Genomic DNA, 14,869 nt, shown 5'->3' on the forward strand with positions numbered 1-14,869 from the left:
CCCACATTGCGCGACAAAAAGAACTGTCATGGTTTAAGCCCAGCCGGTAACTCGGAACCACGCAGCCTCTCACTCCCTCCCCCCACCCGTTCTTCCTCCCCCCACTCCTGGAGGGATGGGGAGGAGAATCGAAAGAATATAACTCCCACAGGTTGAGATAAGAACAGTCCAGTAACTAAGGTATAATACAAAACTACTACTCCTACCACCAATAATAATAGTGATAAGGGAAACAACAAGGGGAGAAAATACAAATGCTCACCACCCGCCACCCAATACCCAGCCTGACCCAAGCAGCAATCTGGGCCTTCCGGGTAACTCCCCTCAGTTGATATACTGGGCATGACATGCTGTGGTATGGAATACCCCTTTGGCTAGTTTGGGTCAGGTGTCTGGTCTCTGCTTCCTCCTGGCTTCTCGCGCCCCTCCAACCTGGCAGAGCATGAGACTGAGAAAGTCATTGATCGGAATAAATATTACTTAGCAACAGTTAAAAACATCAGTGTGTTATCAGCGTTGTTCTCAGACTAAAGTCGAAAACACACCACTAAACCAGCTACTAAGAAGGAAAAAAATGACTGCTACACCTGAACCCAGGACAGCTGAGTAGGAGTATTTTAGAAAAAAAGGCAGCGCCACCAAAGCTGACCAAGGGTGGTCTGTGGTGCCCTGCAACACCGGGGATAGCAAGCATTTTGATTGGGAGCAACTTTGGATTGGGTCAGGGACGTAGGCAACTTTCCCCCTATGTTCTGATAACAGGCAGGGTATGCCACAAAACAACCACACGCTAGCCGTAGAATATGCACACTTAAATGAATAAGGAGCTCCTTGCTCATCCACATGGGCCTCCTGGCATTTTCGCCCAACTTCCGGCTCGTTGGATGGAACACTCCTGAGCTTGGAGGAGGTGACCCTCCAATACGAACCAGCTTTCTTGGGCCCCTCTTCCCTCCGGGGCCTTATCCCACAGGACACTTCCAAGCAGATCCCTGAAGAGGCCAGAGTCGGCTCTCCTCAAGTGCAGGGGTGTAAGCTTGCTTTTTACGCCCGTCTCGAGAGCCTGAACTCCACCATCTCACGGTCACTGCAGCCAAGGCTGCCTTTGACCTTCGCATCCCCAACGAGCTCCTCCTTGTTGGCCAGTACGAGGTCCAGCAGAGCACCTCTCCTCTTTGGCCCCTCTATCACTTGGGTGAGGAAGTTGTCAACGACGTGCTCGAGGAACCTCCTAGATTGCTTACGCCCCGCTGTGTTGTCCCTCCAGCTGATATCGGGGCGGTTGAAGTCCCCCGTGAGGACCAGGGCCTGCGAACGTGAGGCTGCTCCTATCTGTCTTTAGGAGGACTCACCCGCTTGTTCTTCCTGGTCGGGCAGCCTATAGCTGATACCCTTTGTGGTTTAAGCCCAGCCGTTAACTCAGAAGCATGCAGCTGCTCACTCACTCCCCTCCTTCTTTCTCCCCCCGCTCCCAAAGGCACGGGGAGGAGAATCGAAAGAATGTAACTTCCACAGGTTGAGATAAGAACAGTCCAGTACCTAAGGTATAATACAAAACTACTACTGCAACCACCAATAATAATAATAATGATAAGGGGAATAACAAGGGGAGGGAATACAATTGCTCACCAGCCGCCGACCGATACCCAGCCCAACCCGAGCAGCAATCTTGGCCTTACGGTTAACTCCCCCCAGTTTATATACTGGGCATGACGTGCTGTGGTATGGAATTCCCATTTGGCTAGTTTGAGTCAGTTGTCCTGTCTCTGCTTCTTCCTGGCTTCCCCTCCTCCCTGGCAGAGCATGAGACTAATAAAGTCCTTGATCAGGTTAAACATTACTTAGCAAGTACTAAAAACATCACTGTGTTATCAGCACTGTTCCCAGACTAAAGTCAAAAACACAGCACTGCACCAGCTACTAAGGAGGACAAAAAATTACTGCGACGGCTGAACTCCAGACAGTATCCACCCCTGATTCCATACTATTGACATCATGCTCAGATCCCACATTTCTCAATATACCATCGCTTTTGTCTCATATATATATACACACACATATATATGCACATATATATATACACACCCACACACGCACAAAGAGAGATATCATTCCTTAGTCCATGGACCAATCCCTATAAAGTTGCTGAATTCATCCAGTCCATGATGTCAGGCTCCATCTCTTGTAACAGTCTTTCGGGGCAGGAGGGATGGTGTGTAGTGTTGGATTGTTGCCTGCTGATGACACCGCCAAACTCGTCTGGTCACTGCTGAGCTTGTCTGGTTTCAACAAAGTTTGTTCTTCGTTGGGGTGATGTCGTGGTTTGAGCCCAGCCGGTAACTCAGAACCGCGCAGCCGCTCGCTCACTCCCCCCCTTCTTCCTCCCCCCGCTCCCGGAGGGATGGGGAGGAGAATCGGAAGAATGCAACTCCCACGGGTTGAGATAAGAGCAGTCCCGCAACTAAGGTATAATACAAAACCACTACTGCTACCGCCAATGATAATAATGATTAGTGAAATAACAAGGGGAGAGGATAGAATTGCTCACCACCCGCCGACCGATACCCAGCCCGACCCGAGCAGTGATCTCGGCCTTCCGGGTAACTCCCCCTGGTTTATATACTGGGCATGACGTGCTGTGGTATGGAATACCCCTTTGGCTAGTTTGGGTCAGGTGTCCTGTCTCTGCTTCCTCCCGGCTTCCCCTCCTCCCTGGCAAAGCATGAGACTGAGAAAGTCCTTGGTTGGAATAAACATTACTTAGCAACAACTAAAAACATCGGTGTTATCAGCGTTGTTCCCAGGCTGAAAGTCAAAAAACACAGCACTGCACCAGCTACTAAGAAGGAGAAAAATGACTGCTATAGCTGAACCCAGGACAGGTGATGATCAGAGGGAAGTCAGGGTCAGTCACTGGTAACCTGAAGACATCTAGCTGGTGGCTATAAAAGTGTTATGTAGCAGGCAACAGCATACAGTTGTGTTCATTGGCTATTTTCCCCCCAAAATTTAATCCCCTTCAGGTACGCATCAGACTTCCCCATCTTCCCGCATTACCCACCAAGTATATCCGGGTCCCTGAGCAAAAGCAAAATCCCAAAAGTGGGTTTGCCTTTACTTGAAGCAGGAATAACCCAGACTGTCTTCCCCAACAAATTCTTTATGTGCACCACAGGAACTTTATCCCCCTCTACAGGACGTAAAAGTTCTGATTGGGCTGGGCCAGCCCTGTTGGCAGATCCGCTAGTGTTGACCAACCAGGTGGCTTTTGGTAAATGTGTATCCCAGTGTTTGCAAGTCCCACCACCCATTGCTCTCAGTGTAGTTTTTAACAGCCCATTGTACCGTTCGATTTTCCCAGAGGCTGGTGCATGGTAGGGGATGTGATATACCCACTCAATGCCATGCTCTTTGGCCCAAGCGTCTATAAAGTTGTTCCGGAAATGAGTCCCATTGTTTGATTCAGTTCTTTCTGGGGTGCCGTGTTGCCACAGTACTCGCTTCTCAAGGCCCAGGATAGCGTTCCGGGCAGTGGCGTGGGGCACGGCGTATGTTTCCAGCCATCCGGTGGTTGCTTCTACCATGGTAGCACACAGCGCTTGCCTTGGCGGGTCGGTGGGAGTGTGATGTAGTCAATCTGCCAGGCCTCCCCATATTTGTACTTCAGCCATCGTCCTCCATACCAGAGAGGCTTTAACCGCCTGGCTTGTTTAATTGCAGCACATTTGACATTCATGAATAACCTGGGCAATAGTGACCATTGTTAAGTCCACCCCTCGATCACGAGACCATCTATATGGTGCATCTCTGCCTTGATGGCCTGAGGTGTCATGGGCCCACCGGGCTAAAAATAATTCACCCTTATGTTGCCAATCTAAGTCCATCTGAGCCACTTCAATCTTAGCAGCTTTATCCACTTGCTGGTTGTTCTGGTGTTCCTCAGAGGCCTGACTCTTGGGTACATGAGCACCTACGTGGCGTACCTGCACCACCAGGTTCTGCATCCGGGCAGCGATATCTTGCCACAATGCAGCAGCCCAGATGGGTTTACCTCTGCTTTGCCAGTTGCTCTGCTTCCATTGCTGCAACCACCCCCACAGGGCATTTGCCACCATCCACGAGTCAGTAGAGAGATAAAGTACTGGCCGTTTTTCCCGTTCAGCAATGTCCAAGGCCAGCTGGATGGCTTTCACCTCTGCAAACTGACTTGATTCACCCTCTCCTTCAGCAGTTTCTGCAACTTGTTGCAGCGGACTCCACACAGCTGCCTTCCATCTCGATGCTTTCCCACAATACAGCAGGACCCATCAGAAAACAAGGCATATTGCTTCTCACTGTCTGGAAGTTCATTATATGGTGGGGCCACTTCAGCACGCATCACCTCTTATGTCTTGTAGAAAGGGATTAGTATTCCTTATCACAGGAGCTGGAGTAAAATCAGCTCTTCCACTCAATCTGGGAAACTGCTCACCAGAGACTGGAGCAGCAGCTTTCATGGGAGGATCATCCTTGACCGTTATTCTCCTCTTCAGTTCACGCACCCGTTGCTCCAGAGCTGAGGTAGGTTTTCCATCCCACTTTCTCATGTCTTCTCCGGGATCCTGAGGGTAAAACCATAGGGTGGCCCGTGGCGTGTACCTCCTATATTTTCTTTCTCGAGCAGTAGGGCGCCTTCTGTTAATAGCTGAGACATGGGTTGGTACATGTGGGGAGCTGGATAGATCGGATAAATCGTCTCTCAATTGTTTGAACTCCTGGGACAGTTTTTCCACAGCTGAAATGATGGAAGGGGTGAGATTGTCTTCGAACTCTCAGAGTTGACGAATCAGGTCATCCTCTGTTGGTGATGCTCCGTCATTCCAGGTCATTGATGCCAATGAGTGGGCATATGATGATGGCGCACTCTGTGTAAGTTTCCGCCACATGGGTCGTGTACATTCGACTTCATCTGGATCTACGGATGTGTTCCTGGCATCCGGCCTATGATAGATCATCTCTAGAATGGCTGATTCCCTCAGGGACTGGATGCCTTTCTCTATCGTGGTCCACTTGGCTGAGCGACTCATAATGTCGTCTTTGTAGGGAAACCTTTCCTTCACGGCTGCCAAGAGCTGCATCCAGAGGCTGAGGGCTCGCTTCTCTCTTGCAATCGCTTTGTCAATTCCTCCTTCCCTAGCAAGTGATCCCAACTGCTTGGCTTCCCTACCTTCTAGTTCGTGACCGTCGGCCCCATTGTCCCAGCATCAGAGCAACCAGGTGACAATGTGCTCCCCTGGAAGACGGCTGAAATCTTTTCGCATATTCCGCAGCTCGGTTGAGGTCCGGGGTCGAGAAGTGACCTCTTCTTCTTCTTCCTCTTCCTCTGATCCACGTAGTAGTAACTCTTGTTCAGATGCTGTTCCGTGTAGTAATTGCATTGGAAATTCATCTTTCTTCACTGCAGGGGTTGCTCTTTGTGCCTCTCATTTGCTTTTGCTTACAGGGGCAACAGATATTGTCACAAATTGGCCATTTGTTTTACCTGCAGTGTTTGTCACTGTGGTTGGAGTGGCTGCAGAGTCTGCCACTAGGATTGGAGTGGCTGCAGTGTCTGTTGCCAGGGTTGGTGCAGCTGTTGTGCTTGGGGGTTGAGTAACACCAACAGCTGCGTTGTCTGTTGCTGTCGGGGTTTGAGTAGCTGCTGTGCTTGTCACTGGGGTTGGTGTAGCTGCTGTGCTTGGAGTCGGAGGAGCTGCGTTGTCTGTTGCTTTGCCATCAAATACAGAGGCATCTTTTTCCCTTTGAAGGTGCTGGATAGTGTTGAGCAGGGCTCTGTAGGCGTAGGCCAAGCCCCAGCACGTTGCAGCGAGTTGTCCCTCTCTGGTATAACCAGGATGACAGCGCACCTCGTTTAAGTGTTTTACTAGTTTTTCCGGATGTTGCACTTGTTCAGGGGTGAAGTTCCAAAGCACTGGAGGGGCCCACTGGCCTAGATACTTGCCCATACTATCCCACACACCCTGCCACTCGTGACTGTCCAGCCTCAGGGAAAATCTCTTGGTGGTCCTCCTAGATCGTCGTCCAACCCTAGACCAGACTTGAACCCGACACTGCTTAACTTTCGAGATCAGATGAAATAGGGTGTTCCCAGGGTGGGATGGCTGTGGGTAAAACACACTCCGTATGTGTGCCAACATGCTGATCCCCAGCACAATCAGCAGGCAGGTCTCAAGGGTATTCAAAGGCCATCCAAAACCTTCAGAACTCTCAAATGCTGTTGCAAATAGGCTGGTGGGGGAACGGGGGGTGTAAGGGAATGCCTCCTTAGTAGGTTGACCCCCCGAGGAGAAAAAAAAGATATGCAATTGCTAAAATATTTCATTATATACCTCCCAAAGTATAGAGGTGATGGCCACACCGGAAGCGCAAGCCAGACCAGTTTCATGATCAATGAGTCTATTGTATTACAAGTCATTACCATGAAGTACAGCGAAACAAGAACCTTAGCCCAGGCCCCCCAGCCGATAAACACTAAACCAGCAAATACTGGCTGTAAGTAAGGTAGGACATGCTGAAACTCTGAGATCAAGCGCAACAACTCGGGGAGCAAATAAATCAACAGTGTAATGAGTGACGATTAATCCAAAACGATGAATGCTTATCACAAACACGATTAGAAACACTCTGGTCAGATCTGTCGTTATCTCAACCCTTCGTGCCCCACGTTGGGCGCCACAAAGAACTGTCGTGGTTTAAGCCCAACTGGCAACTCAGAACCACGCGGCTGCTCCCTCGCTCCCACACTTCTTCCTCTCCCCGCTCCCAGAGGGATGGGGAGGAGAATAGAAAGAATGTAACTCCCACGGGTTGAGATAAGAGCAGTCCAGTAACTAAGGTATAATACAAAACTACTGCTGCTACCACCAATAATAATAATGATAAGGGGAATAACAAGGGGAGAGAATACAATTGCTCACCAGCCGCCGACTGATACCCAGCCCGACCCGAGCAACGATCTGGGCCTTCCGGGTAACTCCCCCCGGTTTATACACTGGGCATGACGTGCTGTGGTATGGAATACCCCTTTGGCTAGTTTGGATGAGGTGTCCTGTCTCTGCTTCCTCCCGGCTTCCCCTCCTCCCTGGCAGAGCATGAGACTGAGAAAGTCCTTTATCAGAGTAAACATTTCTTAGCAAGAACTAAAAACGGTGGTGTGTTATCAGCACTGTTCCCAGACTAAAGTCGAAAACACAGCACTGCACCAGCTACAAAGGAGAAAAAATTACTGCTACTGTTGAACCCAGGACACACCCGCTACAATGCCACCCTCACCCGTCTTCTCTTCAGTCCTTGCCCATAAGCTCTCGGTCGGCTCATCAGCCCTCCCCAGGCAGGGCTCCATGCAGTCCAGCTGTTCTCTCACCTAAAAGGGCCACTCCCCCTCCTCATCTTCCCAGCCTGTCCTTCCTAAAGAGTCACAGGAGACATCCCACCACCTCTCCGTGATCCCAATGAGATCCTAGCCCTGCAACCGCACACGCATCTCCGGCTCCTCATGCTTATTCCCCATGCTGCGTGCGATCGCATACAGGCGCTTCAGAGAGGCGCCCCAGCATGTTGGCTCCCTAGAAAGGGCTTGGGGGATTTCTCCATAATGGTGCCTTGTAGGTGCTTCCTTGCTTTCATGCAAATGCTGGAGGTGACCTGCTGGCTGGAACCAGCCCTGTCCGGCACAGGGCAGACCCTGGCCTCTTCTGGCAGAGGCGGCCACCCCTGGAGCACTGTGTCCGGTTCTGGTCCCCGCAATTCAAACAAAGATGCAGACAGACTGGAGAGGGTCCCAAGGAGGGCCACAAAGATGATCAAAGGGCCGGACAACCTGCCCTATGAGGAAAGACTGAAGGAGTTGGGTCTTTTCTCCCTTGGAGAAGGCTCGGGGGACACACGCAACACACCTCAGCACAGTCTTCCACCACTTAAAGGGGGGCTACAAAGAGAGGACAGAGGCACTCTCTGCACAAGGAGCCACATAGAGATGACAGGTACAAGTCTGCGCCAGGAGAGAGGTTTCATCTCCATACAAGACAAACTTGGGTTTTGCTGTTTGGTTTTGGGTTGGATTTTTTTTAAACAGTGAGAACAATCAGCCACTGGAACAGCCTCCCCAGGGATGCGGTAGAGTCCCCAGCGCTGGAGGGGGGGGGGCTGTTTTAATAACCCTTTGCTCTCTCTGAAGTATCAGCAACGCTGCCTGCGAGGCGAGACATCAATTCCACCAGGCACCACAGGCTTCCAAAACCTATGGTAATCACCCAGACCCCCTGAATGTATAAGCCATACCAGCTTCTTCAAAATTCGCCTGCCCCCGGAAGCGGGAACACCTCCTAGATACCTTAGGGAGTTTGCACAGACAGAATAATCGATGTTACCTAGCTCAATCATTCAGTAAGCAAGCACTGCACTGCATTCCGCTGCGCTGCACTGCACCAGTGCAGTTTCAAGGAAACATCCAATATCGGTTTCCATCTCCTCCGGGGAAGATTTAATAAAGGTCAAGTCCTCGGGTTGCTTAAGTGCCTGCATCACCAAACTTCACCTGGTCGCTTGGGGACAAGGAAGAGATGAAGACGCCTTCCAGAGGGCGTCTCAGATGCCTCAGTAACAGAGCGTTCAAGCGCAACGAAGGATCGCCCTGCTTTCCCATGCCCATCTCCCTTTTTCAGTAGCTGTTAAAGAAAGATGGAGTTTGCCGTCTCCCTGTCATGTACTTTTGGTTTGGGTCTGGCGGGGACGGAGGCAACTTTCCCCTATGTTCTGCTAACCGGCAGGGTACGCCACAAAACAGCCAGACACCAGCTGTAGAATATGCACAGTGTATTAAACAAGCACACTAAAGCGAATAAGGACTCTAAAGCAAACAGGCACACTAACGTGAATCAGGTATATATCTCTCTATACATACTAAATAAGTACAATAAAGCAAATCAGAGATCTATACATATAAAGTACAGAGGAAAATTAGCAATGCATCAAATCATTACTGCATAGAGAGAACAGAGATTAAGAAGAAATACATCACCAGACACCACTGAATCAGCATCCAGGCCCACACTTCAAGCTGGGAAGCCCCGTTGCAGCCGATGCCAGGAGTCTCAGGTAACTGGGAAAATTCCTACGTGGTTCATCCACCCATAGGTGAGGCTTCGGATTCGGCCACAAGGGGGTCCTGCTTTTATACCCTTAGAAAAACAACCGCCTTTATGCCAGCTCTGTCATTGTTTACTCCTGGGGCCGTGCAGTTTCTCATGATCTCACTGTTGTCCACACCGGCACCCCAGCGCGGCCAAGTATGAAGGTCACAGAACAGCTGCACACACCTGTGTTTTCCTGCCTCTTTCCGACAAACAGTCACGATGAACGTAAACATGTATACTCTACCGAATACACTTTGATAAAAAACATACTTTGCTATCTCCCTCAGTCATGAGAGGGAATCAACTCTCAGCTAGGTTCCCATGCATTACATTCGGTCCTTTGATTCCCGATCACGACGGAGACACACGAGACACAATGTCTCATGATTGGTACCACAGACAGCAGGTCCATATCGTTAATAAAATGAGTATAACGACCATTATGCACGCTGAGGGATGCTAGAGTTATATTCCCACTACTACTACTCAGGTCGTATACATTTTCTGTACTATGAGCACAGTGATTATAAGCACTAGAAAGGTTGCAACATTTGATAACGACAATACTAGCATTAGCTATAGTTACTACATCTTAATCCGTTTGATACTGCACAAACAATCATTCGTAGCGGTTTTCTGACAAACTGGTTGTCCACAGGTGTACTCCTGGGGAAAATGTTGAATTAGCTACGAAGGCAAGGTTCATTCACATTACAGGTGTAATTATCTTGTCGTCTGCAAGGTGTGGTGCTGCTCTTCCATCTCCGGCGCACAAGCGAGATGTCAGTCCTTTTCAGATATCTTCCTGGGGTAATGGCATCGCCCAAAGGGACCATAAGGCATATGAGGACGGCTAGGAGCTGTAGTTCCTGTAAAACACAAAACTAAAACACAATAATATCATCCTCTTAAATAGCATTTATTTGCAGGGACATATTCCCATTTTTCTTGTCCGGATTTAATCACTAATACTGCATTGTCTTTTCCAGTGGCAATAATTTCAGCCAGCTCGGGTGGGCCCTTGGGTGTTTGGACCCAAACTTTAGCTCCACTATTCAATTGGTCAGTGGATCCAAATTCACAGTTCCCTCAAGCTGTAGTTCTCTGTGGGGCTTCCCCCTTACTCACTTGTGTTTTCAACACAGGCAAAATCAACATTTGGGCAACACGGCCTTGTGGCTGAATTAAGATATCTTGATCTCCGCTATTCAACAAAATCACCTTGATCTCCCCCTGATAATCTGAATCAATGATGCCCCCAAGTATTTGAATACCTTTGATGGCTAAAGCGGACCTTGGGGCTATCAAACCAAAGTAACCCGATGGAATATATACCCCAGTACCGGTATCAATGACACAAATGCCTCGGGTGTTCAATCTATGCATTTGTAAAGCATACGAATCTAATCCTGCGGTATCCAGAGTTGCTCGATAAGGTGCTAAAGCTCCCTCCTTTATTTCCCAGTATGTGAGGGTCTCTGCTACTGTTAATGGTTTTATTTGCAAATTAGGGGTAGCCATCCTCATTAAAGGGGTTTCCATTTCCCCAATGGGTCTATTGTTCAATACCGGTAGTGCTTCAGGCAAATGGTCTCTCCACGTGTTTGATTTGCCTCCCCCCAGTCTCTTCAACCGTTCCTTAAGCAAGCCATTCATCCGTTCAATTAATCCGGCGGCTTGTGGATAATATGGTATATGAAATATCCATTGTATGTTGTTCGTATCAGCAAATTGTTGTACTTTCTGGTTTTTAAAGTGCGAACCATTGTCGCTCTGAATTTGCAAAGGAATGCCACGGTATAAAATAATCAATTCCAGTGGTTTAATTGTACTATCCTGGGTTGCTCGTCTACATGGATGTGCTATTAAATATCCAGAGTATGTGTCAACGGCAGTACACACATATCGACAACCCCGATGGGCCGGCAGACTACCTATATAATCCATTTGCCAGATTTGCCCTGGCAATTTTCCCCGATTCAATTGCCCTTGTACTATGTGCGGTACGGTCCTTTGCTGTGTATGTTGGCAGATGGGGCACTGGGCTATCACCCTTTTAATGATATCCAAATTTATAACAATTCCGTGGTCTTGGGCCCACCTGCAAGTGGCTTTCTCCCCAAGATGACTGCATTTCTGGTGGACCCATTTGGCCAAACCCATCTGTTGTGCGTGATGAGGGTCTTCCGCGACTTGGGAGGTTTTTGCTTGTCCATCTGCAACAGAATTATACCATCGTTCCACAGTGGGCATCTACATGGAACACTGTGACTTGAGTTTGTTGGACAAATGCCCAAATATCCTGCCACAATTCCTTCCCCCATACTTCTTTGGAATGAATTTTCCAGTCATGTTTGGCCCAAGTTGGGAGCCGGGTAGCTAAACCATTGGCAACTGACCACGAATCCGTAAAAACATGACGTTGTCCCAGTTCTCCTTGTTTAATTGCCACATATACGGCATATAATTCGGCATACCGGCTACTTTTACCTTCACCCCTAGTGACTTGGAACTTATTCTGGGACAGGTTATAGGCTACGCCTTTCCAAAAACGTTTCCCACTAATATATTTAGCTGACCCATCAGTAAACCAGGCATGCTTCCTTTCTTCTCCTGTCAGTTGGTCTAGGGGTTTTCCCCATTTTACCGGTGATTCTTGTTTTCTATCCAGGTGATCTACATTTGCTGGTTCACTTGCAGGGGCGTTGGCGACTTTCTCATGAGGCGCTGCCACTCCCCCAACCCCTACTTTAGCTCTATCTTGGATATACCATTTCCATTTAATTACGCTAGCTTCCTGAGCATGTCCTATCCTGTGCGTCTTGGGTGAACTGTTTACCCACTGCATTATTGGAATTTCAGGCCTTAGTGCCACGCCATGCCCGATTGTCATTTGTTCCGTTTCCACTAAGGCCCATCGACGTGCCAATAACTGCTTCTTGAATGGTGTATACCTTTGTCCAGCTCCAGGTAATTTCCGGTTCCAAAATCCTAAGGGCACTTTCTTCCTACCCTGCTTCTGCCAAAGACTCCAATTGGCATAATGATCATTTACAGAGAAATTCAATTCCGCCTCTCCGGCCTGTACTGGCCAGAGGTCCAGAGCCTGTTGAACTGCTTGTTTAGCTGTTTCAAATGCTTGCTGCTGCTCATTTCCCCGCTCGAATACATATTTCTTTGGCGTTACTTTACAGAACGGAGCACGTATTTGCCCCAGCTGAGGGACGTGTTGTCGCCAAAAGCCAAACCAACCAAAAAATCGCTGAGCTTCCACTTTACTTTGTGGGGTAACAACATCTAAAATCTTCTGCGCGTGTTCAGCACTGGTGGCTCGAGGGCTGGAGGGCAGATCGAGAGAGGCTTTGCGCTGAGCTGGGTAGGAGGCTTTTAGAAATATAGGCAGCGCCCCCAAAGCTGACCAAGGGTGGTCTGTGGTGCCCTGCACCCCCGGGGATAGAGAGCAATTTGATTGGGCCACACAACTGTATTGTAGCGTATATAACCCCTGCTTTCCTCTCTATCGGGCTGAGGATATCCTTAGCCGCCTTTGCGGCAAGGCCACGCTGTCGGCTCACGTTCAACTTGGTGTCCGCCAGGAGCCCCCCCACGTCCTTTTCTGCAAAGCTGCTTTCCAGCCAGTCGGCCTCCAGCATATACCGGTGCGTGGGGTTGTTCCTCCCCAGGTGCAGGACTTGGGCATGTTCGGGTTTCCCACGATGGGAGGGACTTTGTTCCCCCAGTCCCTGCCTTGAGGTTCAGGGACTTGAGGCACGTGGGAACAGTGACTGCCAGTGAAAACGGAGGGAAAAAAATCGTTGAGTACCTCACTCAGCCTTCTCCATGTTGGTTGTCACTAGATCATCTCCTGTCTTACTTACCGGAGGGGGGTGGGTCCTCGCTTCCACCCTCTGCAGGCTTCCTCTTTGTGCTTGAGTTTGGCCAGGAGCTCATCCACATGGGCCTCCTGGCATTTTTGCCCAACTTCCTGCTCGTTGGATGGAACACTCCTGAGCTTGGAGGAGGTGACCCTCCAATACGAACCAGCTTTCTTGGGCCCCTCTTCCCTCCGGGGCCTTTACCCCACGGGATGCTTCTAAGCAGATCCCTGAAGAGGCCAGAGTCGGCTCTCCTCAAGTGCAGGGGTATAAGCTTGCTTTTTACCCTCCTCCCGAGAGCCTGAACTCCGCCATCTCATAGTCACTGCAGCCAAGGTTGCCTTTGACCTTCGCACCCCCAACGAGCCCCTCCTTGTTGGCCAGTACGAGGTCCAGCAGAGCACCTCTCCTCTTTGGCCCCTCTATCGCTTGGGTGAGGAAGTTGTCGTCGACGCGTTCCAGGAACCTCCTAGATTGCTTACGCCCCGCTGTGTTGTCCCTCCAGCTGATATCGGGGTGGTTGAAGCCCCCCGTGAGGACCAGGGCCTGCGAACGTGAGGCTGCTCCTATCTGTCTTTAGGAGGCCTCGCACGCTTGTTCTTCCTTGTTGGGTGGCCTATAGCAGACACCTGCAACAATGCACCCTCACCCATCTTCTCTTCAGTCCTTGGCCATAAGCTCTCGGTCAGCTCATCAGCCCTCCCCAGGCAGGGCTCCATGCAGTCCAGCTGTTCTCTCACCTAAAAGGGCCACTCCCCCTCCTCATCTTCCCAGCCTGTCCTTCCTAAAGAGTCACGGGAGCCATCCCACCACACCTCCGTGATCCCAACGTGATCCCAGATGCGGGAACACCTCCTAGATACCTTAGGGAGTTTGCACAGACAGAATAATCGATGTTACCTAGCTCAATCATTCAGTAAGCAAGCACTGCACTGCGCTGCACCGCACCAGTACAGTTTCAAGGAAACATCCTATATCAGTTTCCATCTCCTCCCGGGGAAGATTAAACAAAGGTCAAGTCCTCGGGTTGCTTACGTGCCTGCGTCACCAAACTTCACCTGGTCGCTTCGGGACACGGAAGAGATGAAGACGCCTTCCAGAGGGCGTCTCAGATGCCTCAGTAACAGAGTGTTCAAGGGCAACGAAGGATCGCCCTGCTTTCCCATGCCCATCTCCCTTTTTCAGTAGCTGTTAAAGAAAGATGAAGTTTGCCGTCTCCCTGTCATGTACTTTTGGTTTGGGTCTGGCAGGGACGGAGGCAACTTTCACTGCAGCAGCCCTCACAGTGCTGCGCTTGGTAGTTGTAGCTAGCAGGGCTGTGATAACACACCAGTGTTTTGGCTACTGCTGAGCAGTGCTCCCACAGCATGGAGCCTGGCTCTCCAACCACCCCCACCCCCAGAGTCCAGTAAGCTGGGGGTGGGCAAGACGTTGGGAGGGGACAGAGCTGGGACAGCTGACCCAAACTGACAAATTTGTCAATCGTCCACTGTGCTATGGAAGCAGCACAGCTGCCGTTCAGACCTATTGTTTTCTCCTACCATATATATCCCTCCTCACCAGAAAAGGGATATCAACGGGGCCTTAGTACACAGCCATTCATCGAGTGCTCCAACAGGAGTTGGATGCTCCCAACACATTGCACCGTGCCGAAACCACCCTTGTACGGCCTGCCTGTAGCGTCGCATACAGTATTTTCTAGAGGTTCAGCAGCAGCCTACATTGGCTTTATGTACATTTGCGTACCACTTCCAAAAAGCTAAGAGTTTGCACCCTACAAGACGCAGGAGGCTGCTAAGCGGTTCCAGTTTCACGCTTCAA

General features: G+C 49.9%; 1 long non-coding RNA gene across 2 annotated transcripts; it reads right to left on the reverse strand.

Annotated features, from left to right (window-relative positions):
• Positions 1 to 1,225: 1,225 nt before the first annotated feature.
• Positions 1,226 to 14,075, reverse strand: LOC115601772. 2 transcript variants are annotated; one of them, XR_003989486.1, is made up of 4 exons: positions 13,912 to 14,075; positions 7,287 to 8,371; positions 7,242 to 7,244; positions 1,246 to 1,384 (listed from the first exon to the last, which is right to left on the reverse strand). It is a non-coding gene; the product is annotated as an uncharacterized LOC115601772 (long non-coding RNA). The 2 variants fall into 2 exon arrangements; XR_003989485.1 differs by lacking the exon at positions 13,912 to 14,075 and having other exon boundaries at positions 1,226 to 1,384; positions 7,287 to 8,530.
• Positions 14,076 to 14,869: the final 794 nt, after the last annotated feature.

The sequence above is a fragment of the Strigops habroptila genome, chromosome W (assembly GCF_004027225.2).
Source record: "Strigops habroptila isolate Jane chromosome W, bStrHab1.2.pri, whole genome shotgun sequence".
NCBI classification, from domain to species: Eukaryota; Metazoa; Chordata; class Aves; order Psittaciformes; family Psittacidae; genus Strigops; species Strigops habroptila.